Here is a 12,244-nt window from a genome sequence, read left to right as displayed (position 1 = left end):
ATATTCCACGCACAAAATCACTCCATACATATATATCAGTCTCAGTGAAAATAACAACCAACAGACTGTAATTACATGTGCATACAGATAAGGAGTGTATTTCATGAGCCTTATCTGTGACCTCTTTTTCATTTCCGTGTCTTTTTTTAACAGTTTGAAAAGGTGTTGTCATTGATGTTTCTTGGCGTTTCCATGGAACTGTATAGTTTGTCTTGGCCACTGCACTTATGTGAGTTAACACAAAGAGGCGAACAACAAATCAGGATTATACATTTGTACATTTTTAAGTGTATAAACCTGGTATAAAAAAGGAGAGCAAAACATAAAAATGGTGTGTGTTGTTCTAGCATCTGACCACTAGATGTCAGGCTCTTACACTAAAGGAGCAGGTCAGGTCTACAGAGGATTATGTCCTTAGTTTACAGGTCTGACGTCATCAGTCCTGCAGTGGCAGACCTCCATCCATCCATCCATCAACCCATCTATTCTTTCATTCATCCCTCAATGTGTCTACCAACCTGAAATATTAAGGAGGTTTGTTCAAATTTTACATTTTTCTTTCTTTCTTTCTTTCTTTCCTTCCAGTTTTAAAACTCAGTCACCTCTACTCTTCACCACACACACACACACACACACACACACACACACACACACACACACACACACACACACACACACACACATATATTGTCACATACCTACTTTCTCAGCTGCTTATTTGAGTGTGTGTGTGTGTGTGTGTGTGTGTATGTGTGTGCGCATGTGTGTGTGCGTGTGCGTGTGTGCATGCGCATGCGTGTGTCTGCATTTGTTACTGTAGATAAACATGGATCAAATAACAGTAAAGTGTGTGTGCACCACCTGTCAGGGTATTAGTCACACAGGAAAGGATACACACAGTCATTGATGGTAAAAGAGCTTCATTAATTACCAACAGAAGGTTCTCTTGTATCTCCAGACAATAGTGTTACTGTAGTAGAGTAAATGTAAACACTTGGACCAATGTTACTTCCCTGACCTGAAATGATTCAAAATAAGTGTTTAAAGGGTTAGGGGCCAGCCCAAGAGTTTTTGGGACTTGACCTATGGATTTGACACCACAATCCCCCCAATCCAAGGGTTTATTTACCCTAAAATCATTAGTTTACCTTACAAGCACTAAACAACATAAAATGTTAGCAACTACCTATTGAACATAGTGTAACATTTAGCAGATAAAAAGCCACATTTTTTCTCAAGAATTGGTGGAGACCAAAACAGAGCTAAAAATAAATATTAGACATATTATCAGGTGGCCAGAAGCACAACTCCAAATTAAAGCTAATGTTGTTACCTAACTGTTGGTAATACCCCTAAGTAGCCAAATTATTGCAGGTTTAACGCTGCCTTCAAATGGGGTCATGTTTACCGTGTTCACAAGAAGAGTCCATATGAACTGTTGTAGTATTCACAAACTTGAAAGTGAAAAATCTTCTGAATACTACGAGTTAACGAGTTGTGACATGCTTGCTGATGTTTTAAGGAATGGCGGAGGCCATGGAAGTAAATTTTTTAGTGGATGGTAAGTTAATATATTGTAATTTTAGTCGTATAGTGTCAGATGAAAATGTTGATATTCTTAATGACCTCATCTTCTTCCTCTGTCATTATGCCTTTGCTTTTCCTGAATTACTTTACCCACTTGCTAGATTGCTAAATTGTTAGCCTTGGTGGCTTCTAGATACCAACAGTAACATTAATGTTGCCGTTGCCTAGCAGCGGTGTTCTCACGACTTAATCACTTGAACGCTAAGCGTACACGACTTCCCATGTCGAAACCATGAGCTCATGAGTTCCATTTGAAGGCAGCATAAGTAGCACAGATAGCTACAAGTCAAATTAACATTGCATGTAAACTCCTCTGAGAATAATGCAGTATTAACACCTAAACACGATTGCCATTTTTCCAATCACTTTTCAATGCTGCAAAATGTCTGTCAAAATGTATTGATATCTTTTAACATATCCCTATATATTCTATGTTTATACATGTTTTACTGTGTTGTTACAGCAAGCTAAAAAAGAGTGAATATTAGATTTATATTCCCCAGTTGGGCAGAAACATGACTCCAAATTAATGCTAATGTTGCTACGTGTCAGCTTGATGTTATAGTTGATGTTTAATACATCAACTATAACATCATAATATATAAGGTGATATGTGTCTATCTTGTGCTTACAGCTTGTTGTGCCGCTCCCAATTGGCCAAAATGTTTTTAAACATTTAACATTTAAACATTTTTAAATTTTTAAAATGCTATTTTTTTGTCAAAAGAACAGTCAGGTCACTGGTAGCATTAGGGGTTAGCTTACGAGCTAGCATGTTTATGTTTTTAATAGGGCTGTCAATCGATTAAAAAATGTAATCGAATTAATTACATACTCTGTGATTAATTAATCAAAATTAATCGCATACATAATTAACGGTGCCTGAACCGATACTTTTTAAGAAAGTAAAAAAAGAAAAGAAAAAAAAAGGGTACTAAACAACAGTTGGTGGCATTAAAGAACGGCTTGTTTATTGCTAAGACCATATGGTCAAAATGAAATGATTTAATAATAATGTATAACAATAACAATAACTAATTTCACTAGTAAATTGCTGTTGAAACATCAGATGGGAAAAGGACATTTACAATAACTTCAAATGCACCATGAGGCTGTAGTTTACCAGTTTCATTGAACGCACCATCTGTGTTGTTTCTCCGACGGCAGCTGCAGATTGTTACATCCCGGTGTTGAATCCTCTACAGTAAAACACAGTCAAACTTTACACCGTTTAGCGTTAGCTGTCAGCATTTTAACCGTGTTTAATCCAGCTGCTAGCTAGCGGTAGGCTAACGTTAGCTGCTGTCGAGTATAGTGTTAACTAGCGTCATGTGCAGCGGTGTTTGTGTTTCAGAGCATCAGAGAGAAGCGCAGACATATCAGTGGCACCAGATTTCGGTAGCCAGGGTTGGTAGGAAGAAGATTTTGTAAGTAAATGGAGTAAATGTTCCAATTAATAATCCAGGCAGAACATTCTCGTCTCCCTCCTTCATTTTACAGTCCAATGGTGGCTAGAATGGCTCCGGGTCAAACGTCAATATGAAATGGATTAATCTGCGTTATTTTTTTTTAACGCGTTATTTGTTCTCAGATTAATTTTTGACAGCCCTAGTTTTTAAGTAGCAGCAGTAGCGTTACTGAGCTTGTAAACAGGAAAATGTAGTTCCAAATGAAGAAAGGTCCTAATACTGTAATTATTAAATGACACAATACTACATTAGAAACACTGAGACGTACTGAAACACTTTACACAGCGTTGGAACAGCCGTCTGCTGTCCAGTGTGTCCATTAGGCAGCATGTTGTACAGGGTGGCTCCCTCCCAGAGGACGTCTCGCTGATGATGACATACAGTTGCTGAGAGGGTTGCGTCATGCCTGGATTAGTGTGTGTGTGTGTTCCTACCAAACTCATGTCTGTCAGGGATGTCTTTTAAATAAAACAAAAAATAATTTTAAACATAGCCTACTTTTACAATAATGTCCATCTAATCTTTGTCGTTTTACTAATTGGCTTACTGTTATATTTTTGTTTTCAATATGTAATGTGTACTTTTTAGTTGTACTCTCTGTCTCACATTTACTATCTAAACAAGGACATATTTGCATCTAGTAGTAGGCTACATACAGTAGCACATTAGTTTAGGGTTATGACTTGTGTTTAGGTTCAAGATTAGCATCAGGTAGCCTACAGATAAGGATGCCCGTGATGAATGTCGTCATTGCGGATACTCACGAGTTTGGTATGGCAGTGTGTGTGGATGTTCCTGTTTTCTTCTCTGAACAAAACCATTGTAAGAACCACTTCCTGTGCAGCAGCTTGCACCTGGACTCTCATACTGACTAAAAGTAGGAGAATTTGAATACACACACACTCTCACACACAGTCTCGAACATGTTGGCTGAACATGAGTGGCAGCAATTATATCATAAAACTGGGACATTTCTTTTTGTTATTTTTTTGCCAGACAGGGCAGACAGTTGAGATCACTGCACCACTCAGGCTGATCAGAGGCGAGGATAGGGAGGAGGAGAAATGTGTTTAGTGTTAGAGGACAAGTAAGTGAGAGAGGAGAGAAACATAGAGGAGGAGAGAGGAGGTGAAAAGAGGAGGAGAAGAGGGAGAAAAGAGGGCGAGAGAGGGTGTCAGGCACGCTGCCAGCATGCAGGTCTAATATGAAAAACGATTTCTGCAGCCGCAGCGACAGGCAAGGGAGGATGAATCCAATTCTGCATCAGAGACCTTACGTTACATTTCCCGCAGACGCCTATCTGCACACGAGTTATGTTCACACACATATCGCTGCTGTAAATCATCTGTTGCAACAAGAGGGTTATGTAATGGAGTTTCCCTTAAAATCTCTGTGCAGCACCATTCAGCTGTAAAAATTCAGAGATTAAAACTGCACGGCAGCTCATAGTTGTGCCTGGAGCGCATCACAACAAGGATAAATCACGGTGCCAAATCGCAAGACTTTCCTGGTGTGTTACCACAGCGTGCCTCCCCGCAGGGTGCAGACTCATTTGTCTCAGGTGGATTGACTTGTCAACACATCTGCACTCACTTCTGCTCACATGATCACCTGTTAAGACACTGCAAATATAGGGCATTTTGTGTGAATCACTGACATGGTAATTCTGAGATGTAAACCACATCTATATTGAACATTAGATAGAAGACTACTGTATTGCTGAGAATACTCTTCCACTTGGGTACAAAGTGCTTTGTTACATAAAACAGCAAGTCTGTTCCTCCAGTGTGAAGTGTTCAGTGTGAAGGGATAAGGCTGGCATCATATGATATCTTTAGCCATGCTAGCAGCATTTCTCTACAGTAGGGATGGCAGTAGGTTGGTCTCATTGAAATATCTCAACATCTAGTAGATAGATAGAGACAGAGCGCATTTAAGTCCCCCCCACACTGGGCACAAATCAATTCATTGCTCTCCATTGACTTTTTATTGCTATGTTTTTATAAGCTGCCAAACAGAAACATTTAGCTTTTAAGAAGAAACAAGTGGTTACAGTCAATAATATGTGAGGCATCAGCAGGAAGAGATCCTGACACTCAGTATGCCTACCGTTATGTCTGCAGCACGCATTTTGTCACTAAGTCAAATATCAAAGTGTCAGTTTTAGGATAACTATATTTCGGTAACTTAAATTCATTTTGACAGTATGAACCTATCTTATAGTATGTGGATAAATCAGAAAGCTATGCAGTATTATGTTTTCAAGCTTGCTTACATTAGATAACTAAAAGTTTACTTGTCCTGTCTGATTAAAACAAGAACCTACATCTTTGTGACTCATTTTTAAAGGCATGACATGACATGAGTAGGCACAAATGGGCTGGAGGCCGCATGCCACAGACAGGGTACAGAAGTTGGAAAGTATTGAGAAATGGATTAAAACATTATTGGTTTTGACCTTTTAACAACTTTGGCAGAAATATGATGTTGCTAACTCAGACTGCTAAAGCCTCATAATAGCTTTGGCATGTGAGTTTTGTCTCAAGAACGATTTTAAAATGTTTAACTTATCCTTGAAGATTGAGAAAATGTGTTAACATAATGCACACAACCAATAGAATATTTCCATGTATTGGAATGGTGCAGCCATAAAACTAAAAAATAAGTGTTAACATCAAATATCTTCCATAATGAAAGCTATTTAAAGGGGGAAATGGGAAATGTCTGCTCATACTCATTCTACAGCTGCTAATTTACACATTGTTATTCATATATTTATATATCTAGTTGTTGGCTGAATGTTTGCATACACCCCTTAGGCTGTCTACTTCTTTGTGTCCTATTTTTCTTTGATGTATACTGTCGGCGCTTTCTTGCTGCAAAGGCCTGATTCCCCGCAGGAATCATTAATGTTTCATCTAATCTAATCGAACCCCTGCTGTCACCACAGAGCCGCCTCACAGTCAAGACACCAGCATGGGATTGTAATAGAAAATCATGTTTGAAGTAAAGCAGACAGCGATAGGCTCATACTGGACCACAAAAATGGAACTGAATGTAAGGGAGGAGCATGGAAATATGACTGTGTGTCAATTTACCAAGCAGATGAGAAGTTGATGATTCACTTCAAGGCTTTTCTGTACATGAATGCTGAATGGAATAGTTCTGTGGCACAAACTCAAACACATTCACTGTTCCTGTGTGAACATCTGCGTGTCTGTGATGTCCCGCAGTGTAACAACCTGCTAATTCACCTGTAAACATGTTTTATGGCTCGTTTCTCCTCCGCGTCTTATGAAAATCTCTTTTTCTCCACATTCCAAGTTCTCTGTGAGGGAGTGAAAGCGTTAGCGACAGACAGAAAGTGAGAATGAGAGATATCACGTGAGTGGAGGGGTGTCTGCAAAGACGGAGGAGGGGGGGTGATGTTGAGAAGTGAAAAAGAAAGAAAGAAACAGATAGGAACACTTTGATGCATGATGTTTTTATAAGGCCAGTTGGACCAGTTCAGACAGCCACACACACACACACACACTCACAAACACACACCTACGAGACTCAGTGACGTTATATTGGCATGCGCATGTTGTCCACACACAAACACACACACACACACACATATACACACACAGACCATGCATCATGTTTTTTATGACTTTCTTCCCAACAGCACCACATGATATGGGAACAGAAACAGCATGCCACTGCCTCTGTAACTTCCCCCAGTGGTCAGTGGTCTCTTTATGGTCACACATTCACGTACACACACACACACACACACACACAAGTTTGTGTGCCTGCTAAGTCCGGTATTAATGCGTCCAGCCAGGCAGCACTGATACAACAGTGAGAGCAGAGATAAAGCCAGCTTTGTGTCCAACTCAGGATCTCAGCCACAGAGTGGCTGAAATGGCACACAGCCATTGTCACAGGTTCACTGCGGTCATGGACACACAGACAGAGAGAGAGAGAGAGAAAGAGTTGGTGACACCGGCATGGGCTGAAACCACAGATCTAAAAGATGCAATTGCAACACTGTTTAACATCAGTCAATCACTGCCATATTATTTGAGACATACAGTAGATATAATTACTGTAAACAAACAAGACCATTCATACCGGCTGTGTGGCAGGCTCTAATGGCTTCTTTTACATTATGTGCCACTGGAGTAGATTTCACAGTAAATGTGAATGACTGTAGTAGCCCTATTACACATGCACTACAACCCTGGAATTATCTAGACACTACCCAATGTCTGAATCAGTCTGTTCAGTCGAGTCGGTTTCAACATCAAACAGTCTTTACTCTGCCAGCTCCCTAGTACAAAGTCTAGGTAATTTCAGATTGAGCACAAAGTGTGAGAATTCACAGCAAGCAAGTCGGCGTGTTGATGATGTTTCATGCTGCTTGTGCAAAACCCGAAGAAAACAAACATCTGAGGGTGAAGAAAGAGGACGACTTACATGAAGACGGCAACAAAAATGTCTAACTGGAGAGACAACGAGATTCGGGAACTTCTGTCAGTTAGGGCCGATGCCGAAATCATCAGACAAATACAAGGAATGACAAGACACTCGGTTGTTTATGACCAAATTATGATCGGCTCTGTGACGCAGTGTATTCTGTGTCATTACCTGTCTGCTGCACGCTCTACCCAGCGCCACCCCTTGTTTAAATCAGAGTATTTCCAGTAAGTGAGAATGCATCTGACACGGACAATCTCCGGTTGTGTGCTTCATGTGTAAAAGGAAACTCTGGACTATGTCGGGACCTAATTCCTCGGACATATAGTCCAGAGTTCATATGTGAAAACAGCATTTGATGAAACTAAACACGAAGACTGCTGTCCTTCCAGTCAGAATGATGCTTAAGCTGCATTAAAGGTGCTGTAGGTGGGATTGTGAAGATCCAGGACTTAGCCAAAGAATTTGAACATCGACAACTTCTCAGTCCCTCCCCCCCTTTCTGCTAAAACTAAAACAGTCTCCTAAGCCCCTCCCCCCACAATGGAGAATGAATGTGTGTGCATGAGCATTGATTGACACGCAGTAAGATGCCCCCCCTGGCCCTAATTGGTGCATCTGAACAGGGAGTGGTGGATTTTTGCAAATCGCACTACGTAGGTGGTGCCAGAGGAGCCGGATTTTTATTTTTTTATTACCAGCTTCAGTTAGTTCTACTGGAACATAGGGTCAGTTTCAGCAAATATGACAGAAAGTTAGTTTTATAAGGCTTACCTACTGCACCTTTAAGTGATTTTTTGGTCTAAGTCTGAAAACATACTACATTAGCAAGAATTAGAAAAGAGTATGAGAAGTGAGCTTACTGGACATTTAACCGCCCCAAAATGCATTGCGGCTTTTCAAACCATCCAATGGCGGACTGCGAGGCAGACAGTTCAAATAATTAACTGGTTGGATAAAATGATTACGAATGATGGCGAGTGACAGGTAGAGGTAAGAGGAAAAAAAACACAGAGCTCGAGACAGGCTGAGTAATTTATGTGGCATCATTAAAGGTGCTCTAAGCGATGTTGGGTGACGTCACTTCTTGTTGACGTTCGAAGTATTGTCAACAAAACGGAGGCTAGCTCGCCCCTCCCTCCTCCTCATCCCGTCCCCTCCCTTCCGCGCACTGACCCTCCCAACCCCCACCCCCAAATCCTTCTTGTCGTTTATTGGCTGGAACACTGTTTATGTTTCGTGGTGCAGGTTGGCGCAGTTTGTTTGTGATTGTTGCGGGCAAAAATCCTTGATTATGCGGCATGTTTTCTTAAAAAATGCGATGGAATATGCAGGATATTTATGCAACTTTATGCGATGAAATTGCGGGAACTTGCAAAAACTGCGGTCTAATCATGGCTTCATCGCGGGGTTTGCAGCTTTTCGACATAGGCGGAGTTTGACATTCGAGCCAAGGGGGGCAAAAAAAACAACTCAATGTAGCACCTGAGACCTGGCCTACCACTTGGGGAACACAGCACAAGCACATATGAACAAAACAAACATGCTAAATAAACATATATGTTTATTTTTAAAGCAGATTTTAAATTACATTGTAACAATTTAACAATTTGCCCTTATGAAATCCAATCGCGGCACGGCTGTCTTAGAACGCAATAGACAGACGGTGGCGTAATGCCCCGACACTTAAATTCAACTAAAATGTAACGGTGAACAATCAGTGTTGGACCTCCAGTCCGTTGAGATGCCTCTCCAAACGCAGAAACCAAGCGCTGTCACACCATAAAACGTTAAGACACGTTAAGAAAAAGAGCCGTATTTTGCAGTAATCCAATGACACGGAAAAAAAGTAAACCACAGCGATCAGTAGATCCACAAACAGAGTCACGGTGTATCCAGCAAGGCCTATACGAGCGTCACATTCTCCAGCCAGCTCCAAACAGGTGAACGAGGCCTCTCCACTTCGCCGTTTAAACAAAGTGGAATAAAACATATAAAAGTTCAAATCTACGCAAAACGCGCAATCAATTAGTAAGCTGACATCACATTTATATACATGGCATTTAGGAAACCTTTATTGCAACGTTGGCACGGAAAGATGTCCAGACTAGTGCAACAGCAATTTTTTCGTTTTTTGCATCCTGCATATGCGTCGATATGCGTCGAGGCAGAGCCCTGAAAAAATATTTTTTTTTAATAAAGCAGTATATGAAATCAGATGTATTACCCACCACCATTTGGTTGTTTTGTGTTATTAACGTCACTTCATAACGTCACTTCATAACGTTCCCATGGCAACAGGAGAAAATGGCGGCTCTTATGTAAAGTAAACGCAACATTTTTCAACTTTCTGCTAAATATTTTACGTGGAAATCTGCAATTTATGCGGCGAAAGTGCGGCGTATCTGAAAGAATGCGGCCCCCGCATAAATATGCGGACTTTGGCTGATTATGCATTGAATTATGCGATCGCATAATCGTGTTTTTCTGGAGGGACTGGGCTACAGAGGCCGTTTTTTTTTTTTTACAGTGTGTTCACGGGACAGGCAGCTAGCGCATAGTGAGGAGATGTTTGCTGTATGTGACAAAAAAAGTTGTAGCCTAAAAAACGTGTCGCATTGCTTAGAGCACCTTTAAGAAACGAAGCTGCTCATTTTCCGAGTCATTTCGGACATGATGCATCGTTCTCTCGTTAAATCTTGGCGCTTTTTTATTTGTTCTTGTCTTCCAAATCATCTCCAACACACCCTTTAATTAACACGTAAAAGCCTGTGTTCTTTACTATCAATGTAATCCTAGTACTCTTATGTTTTTAGTCACTTTTTAGAAAACAAAATCACCTTTGAAACATCAGCTAATGGATTTCAGTTAACAATGTTTTCCCATTTATTTGGTTAACTTTTACTGCACACTCTGTCATTATGTACTGCTATTGTTTCCTTCCTCCCTAACTTTTTCTCAGTCTGACTCATATTCTCACTCTCTTCATCTAATGTCTGCCAGAAGCTTTGTATGTGCAGTATGTGTGTGTGTGTGTGTGTGTGTGTGTTCCTGCTGCTAGCTGCAGCTAGTCTGGTGCAGAGCCGGAGCCTCCACCTGTAGAGAGAACAGGGTGGAGGTGCCAGGTTACAAACGCACCCAATGTCACTCTGTCCGTTCTGCTCCCCTGCCCACCTCCACACAGTGCGCAGTGTCCTCTGCCTTTCCCCGTGCCCTCTACTTAGACTTGCAGCCTCTTACGACTTCTACAGAACATTTTACATGGTGTTTACTGGCCCTTTTTAAGCTAACTTCTGCTCCCTATAGCCCCAGCTGAACCTTTTATTTTATCTTTCATTTGTCTTTCTAAAAAGATGAAACATGATACTGGGCTTTTCGGTCCATATCTAATTATCTACTTGATAGCCAAATGTGAGAACCTCATAATGTCTAACAAAAAATTGTTATGTTAGCATTCACCAACAACACACAAGCCACACAAGTCTCTTTTGAGCCTACCGATGTGAAAATGTGTTTTATCACTGAAAGTGATTAAAAATATTTCTCCAAGTTGAAATTCTATCTGCTGTTGATTGAGGTTCAAGCTCAAATACTTCCTTTTCCAGATAATAATAGCCTAAAGTAATATGGACTGCATTTAATAGCCATAGGTGTATCCATATGTAAAAGAATGTGAAAGGGGATTGTAATTTTTAAAAGTTAAAGGTGCCCTGTGGACAAAAAAAACAACAAAAAAAACAAGGTCTCTTTAAGTTCAGTGTTTCTCACCAAAACAAATTTGCATCCTTTAAAATATATGAAATCATCTATGTTTGATGGTAAATTCTAGATCGTACCCACCAAACAAGTCAGCGAACAAAGCTGGCATACTAAGCAAGTGGCAACACTTAAGTAAGCAGCTAGCTAACATTAGCTATGAAGGGTTAAGGTTATGGTTAGGATTAAAATGTTAAAAGACAGGGTAAGGGTTACATCTCGTTACTTATTAGGTTAAACTTATACATTTGAATAACCGTCTGTGTGTCGACGTCCGCACAGTATGCCGTTTGTCGTTCGGTGGTTACGATCTGACATCTCCCATGTTTGCTTGCTAGCAGTCTTCTTCTTCACTGATTTTGTTGGCACATTGCTATGTTTGTTGGCGCATTACTACCACCAACAGTCAATCAGCAGAATAGCGTGAATTGCGTCGCCCGCGTGCATCCTCGACGCCATGCATGTATAATAAAACCTGGATACAGCGTTCCACATATAAAATTAGCCAGATGAAATTATAGCTGAAGTTGTAATTCCAGTTTGGCTACTATATCAACTTGGCTTCAAAGCCTGGCACACTTCCTTGGGGCCTGGTCCTCGCATTTCATACAATCGAAACAAGGACCCACTAATAAAGACATTGCTCCTAGTGGTCAAAAACAACGCAGGGTACCTTTAAAATAAATAAAAAGATATTCTACATTTTCTGTTTTGTAAAGTAATACAATTTGTGCTTTAGAGCATTGATTTGATGAGATTTAGTCTGGTATCTTTCAATGAAATTAGTTGTAGAGCCCAAAATAGGCGGGAAATCTTTTCAAGTGTCATCTCCTTTGTTTACAGAAAATACATCTTTAATTAAAGTAAAACCAATTTACCAGTGGCAATCCCCAACTGCCCTACAGCAGAGAGCTAATATAACAATGTTTACACATGAAGTGAGACAGGTGTACTGATGGTGGGCCATC

The sequence above is a fragment of the Sander vitreus genome, chromosome 21, assembly GCF_031162955.1.
Source record: "Sander vitreus isolate 19-12246 chromosome 21, sanVit1, whole genome shotgun sequence".
NCBI classification, from domain to species: domain Eukaryota; kingdom Metazoa; phylum Chordata; class Actinopteri; order Perciformes; family Percidae; genus Sander; species Sander vitreus.
Note: the sequence above shows the minus strand (reverse complement) of the source record.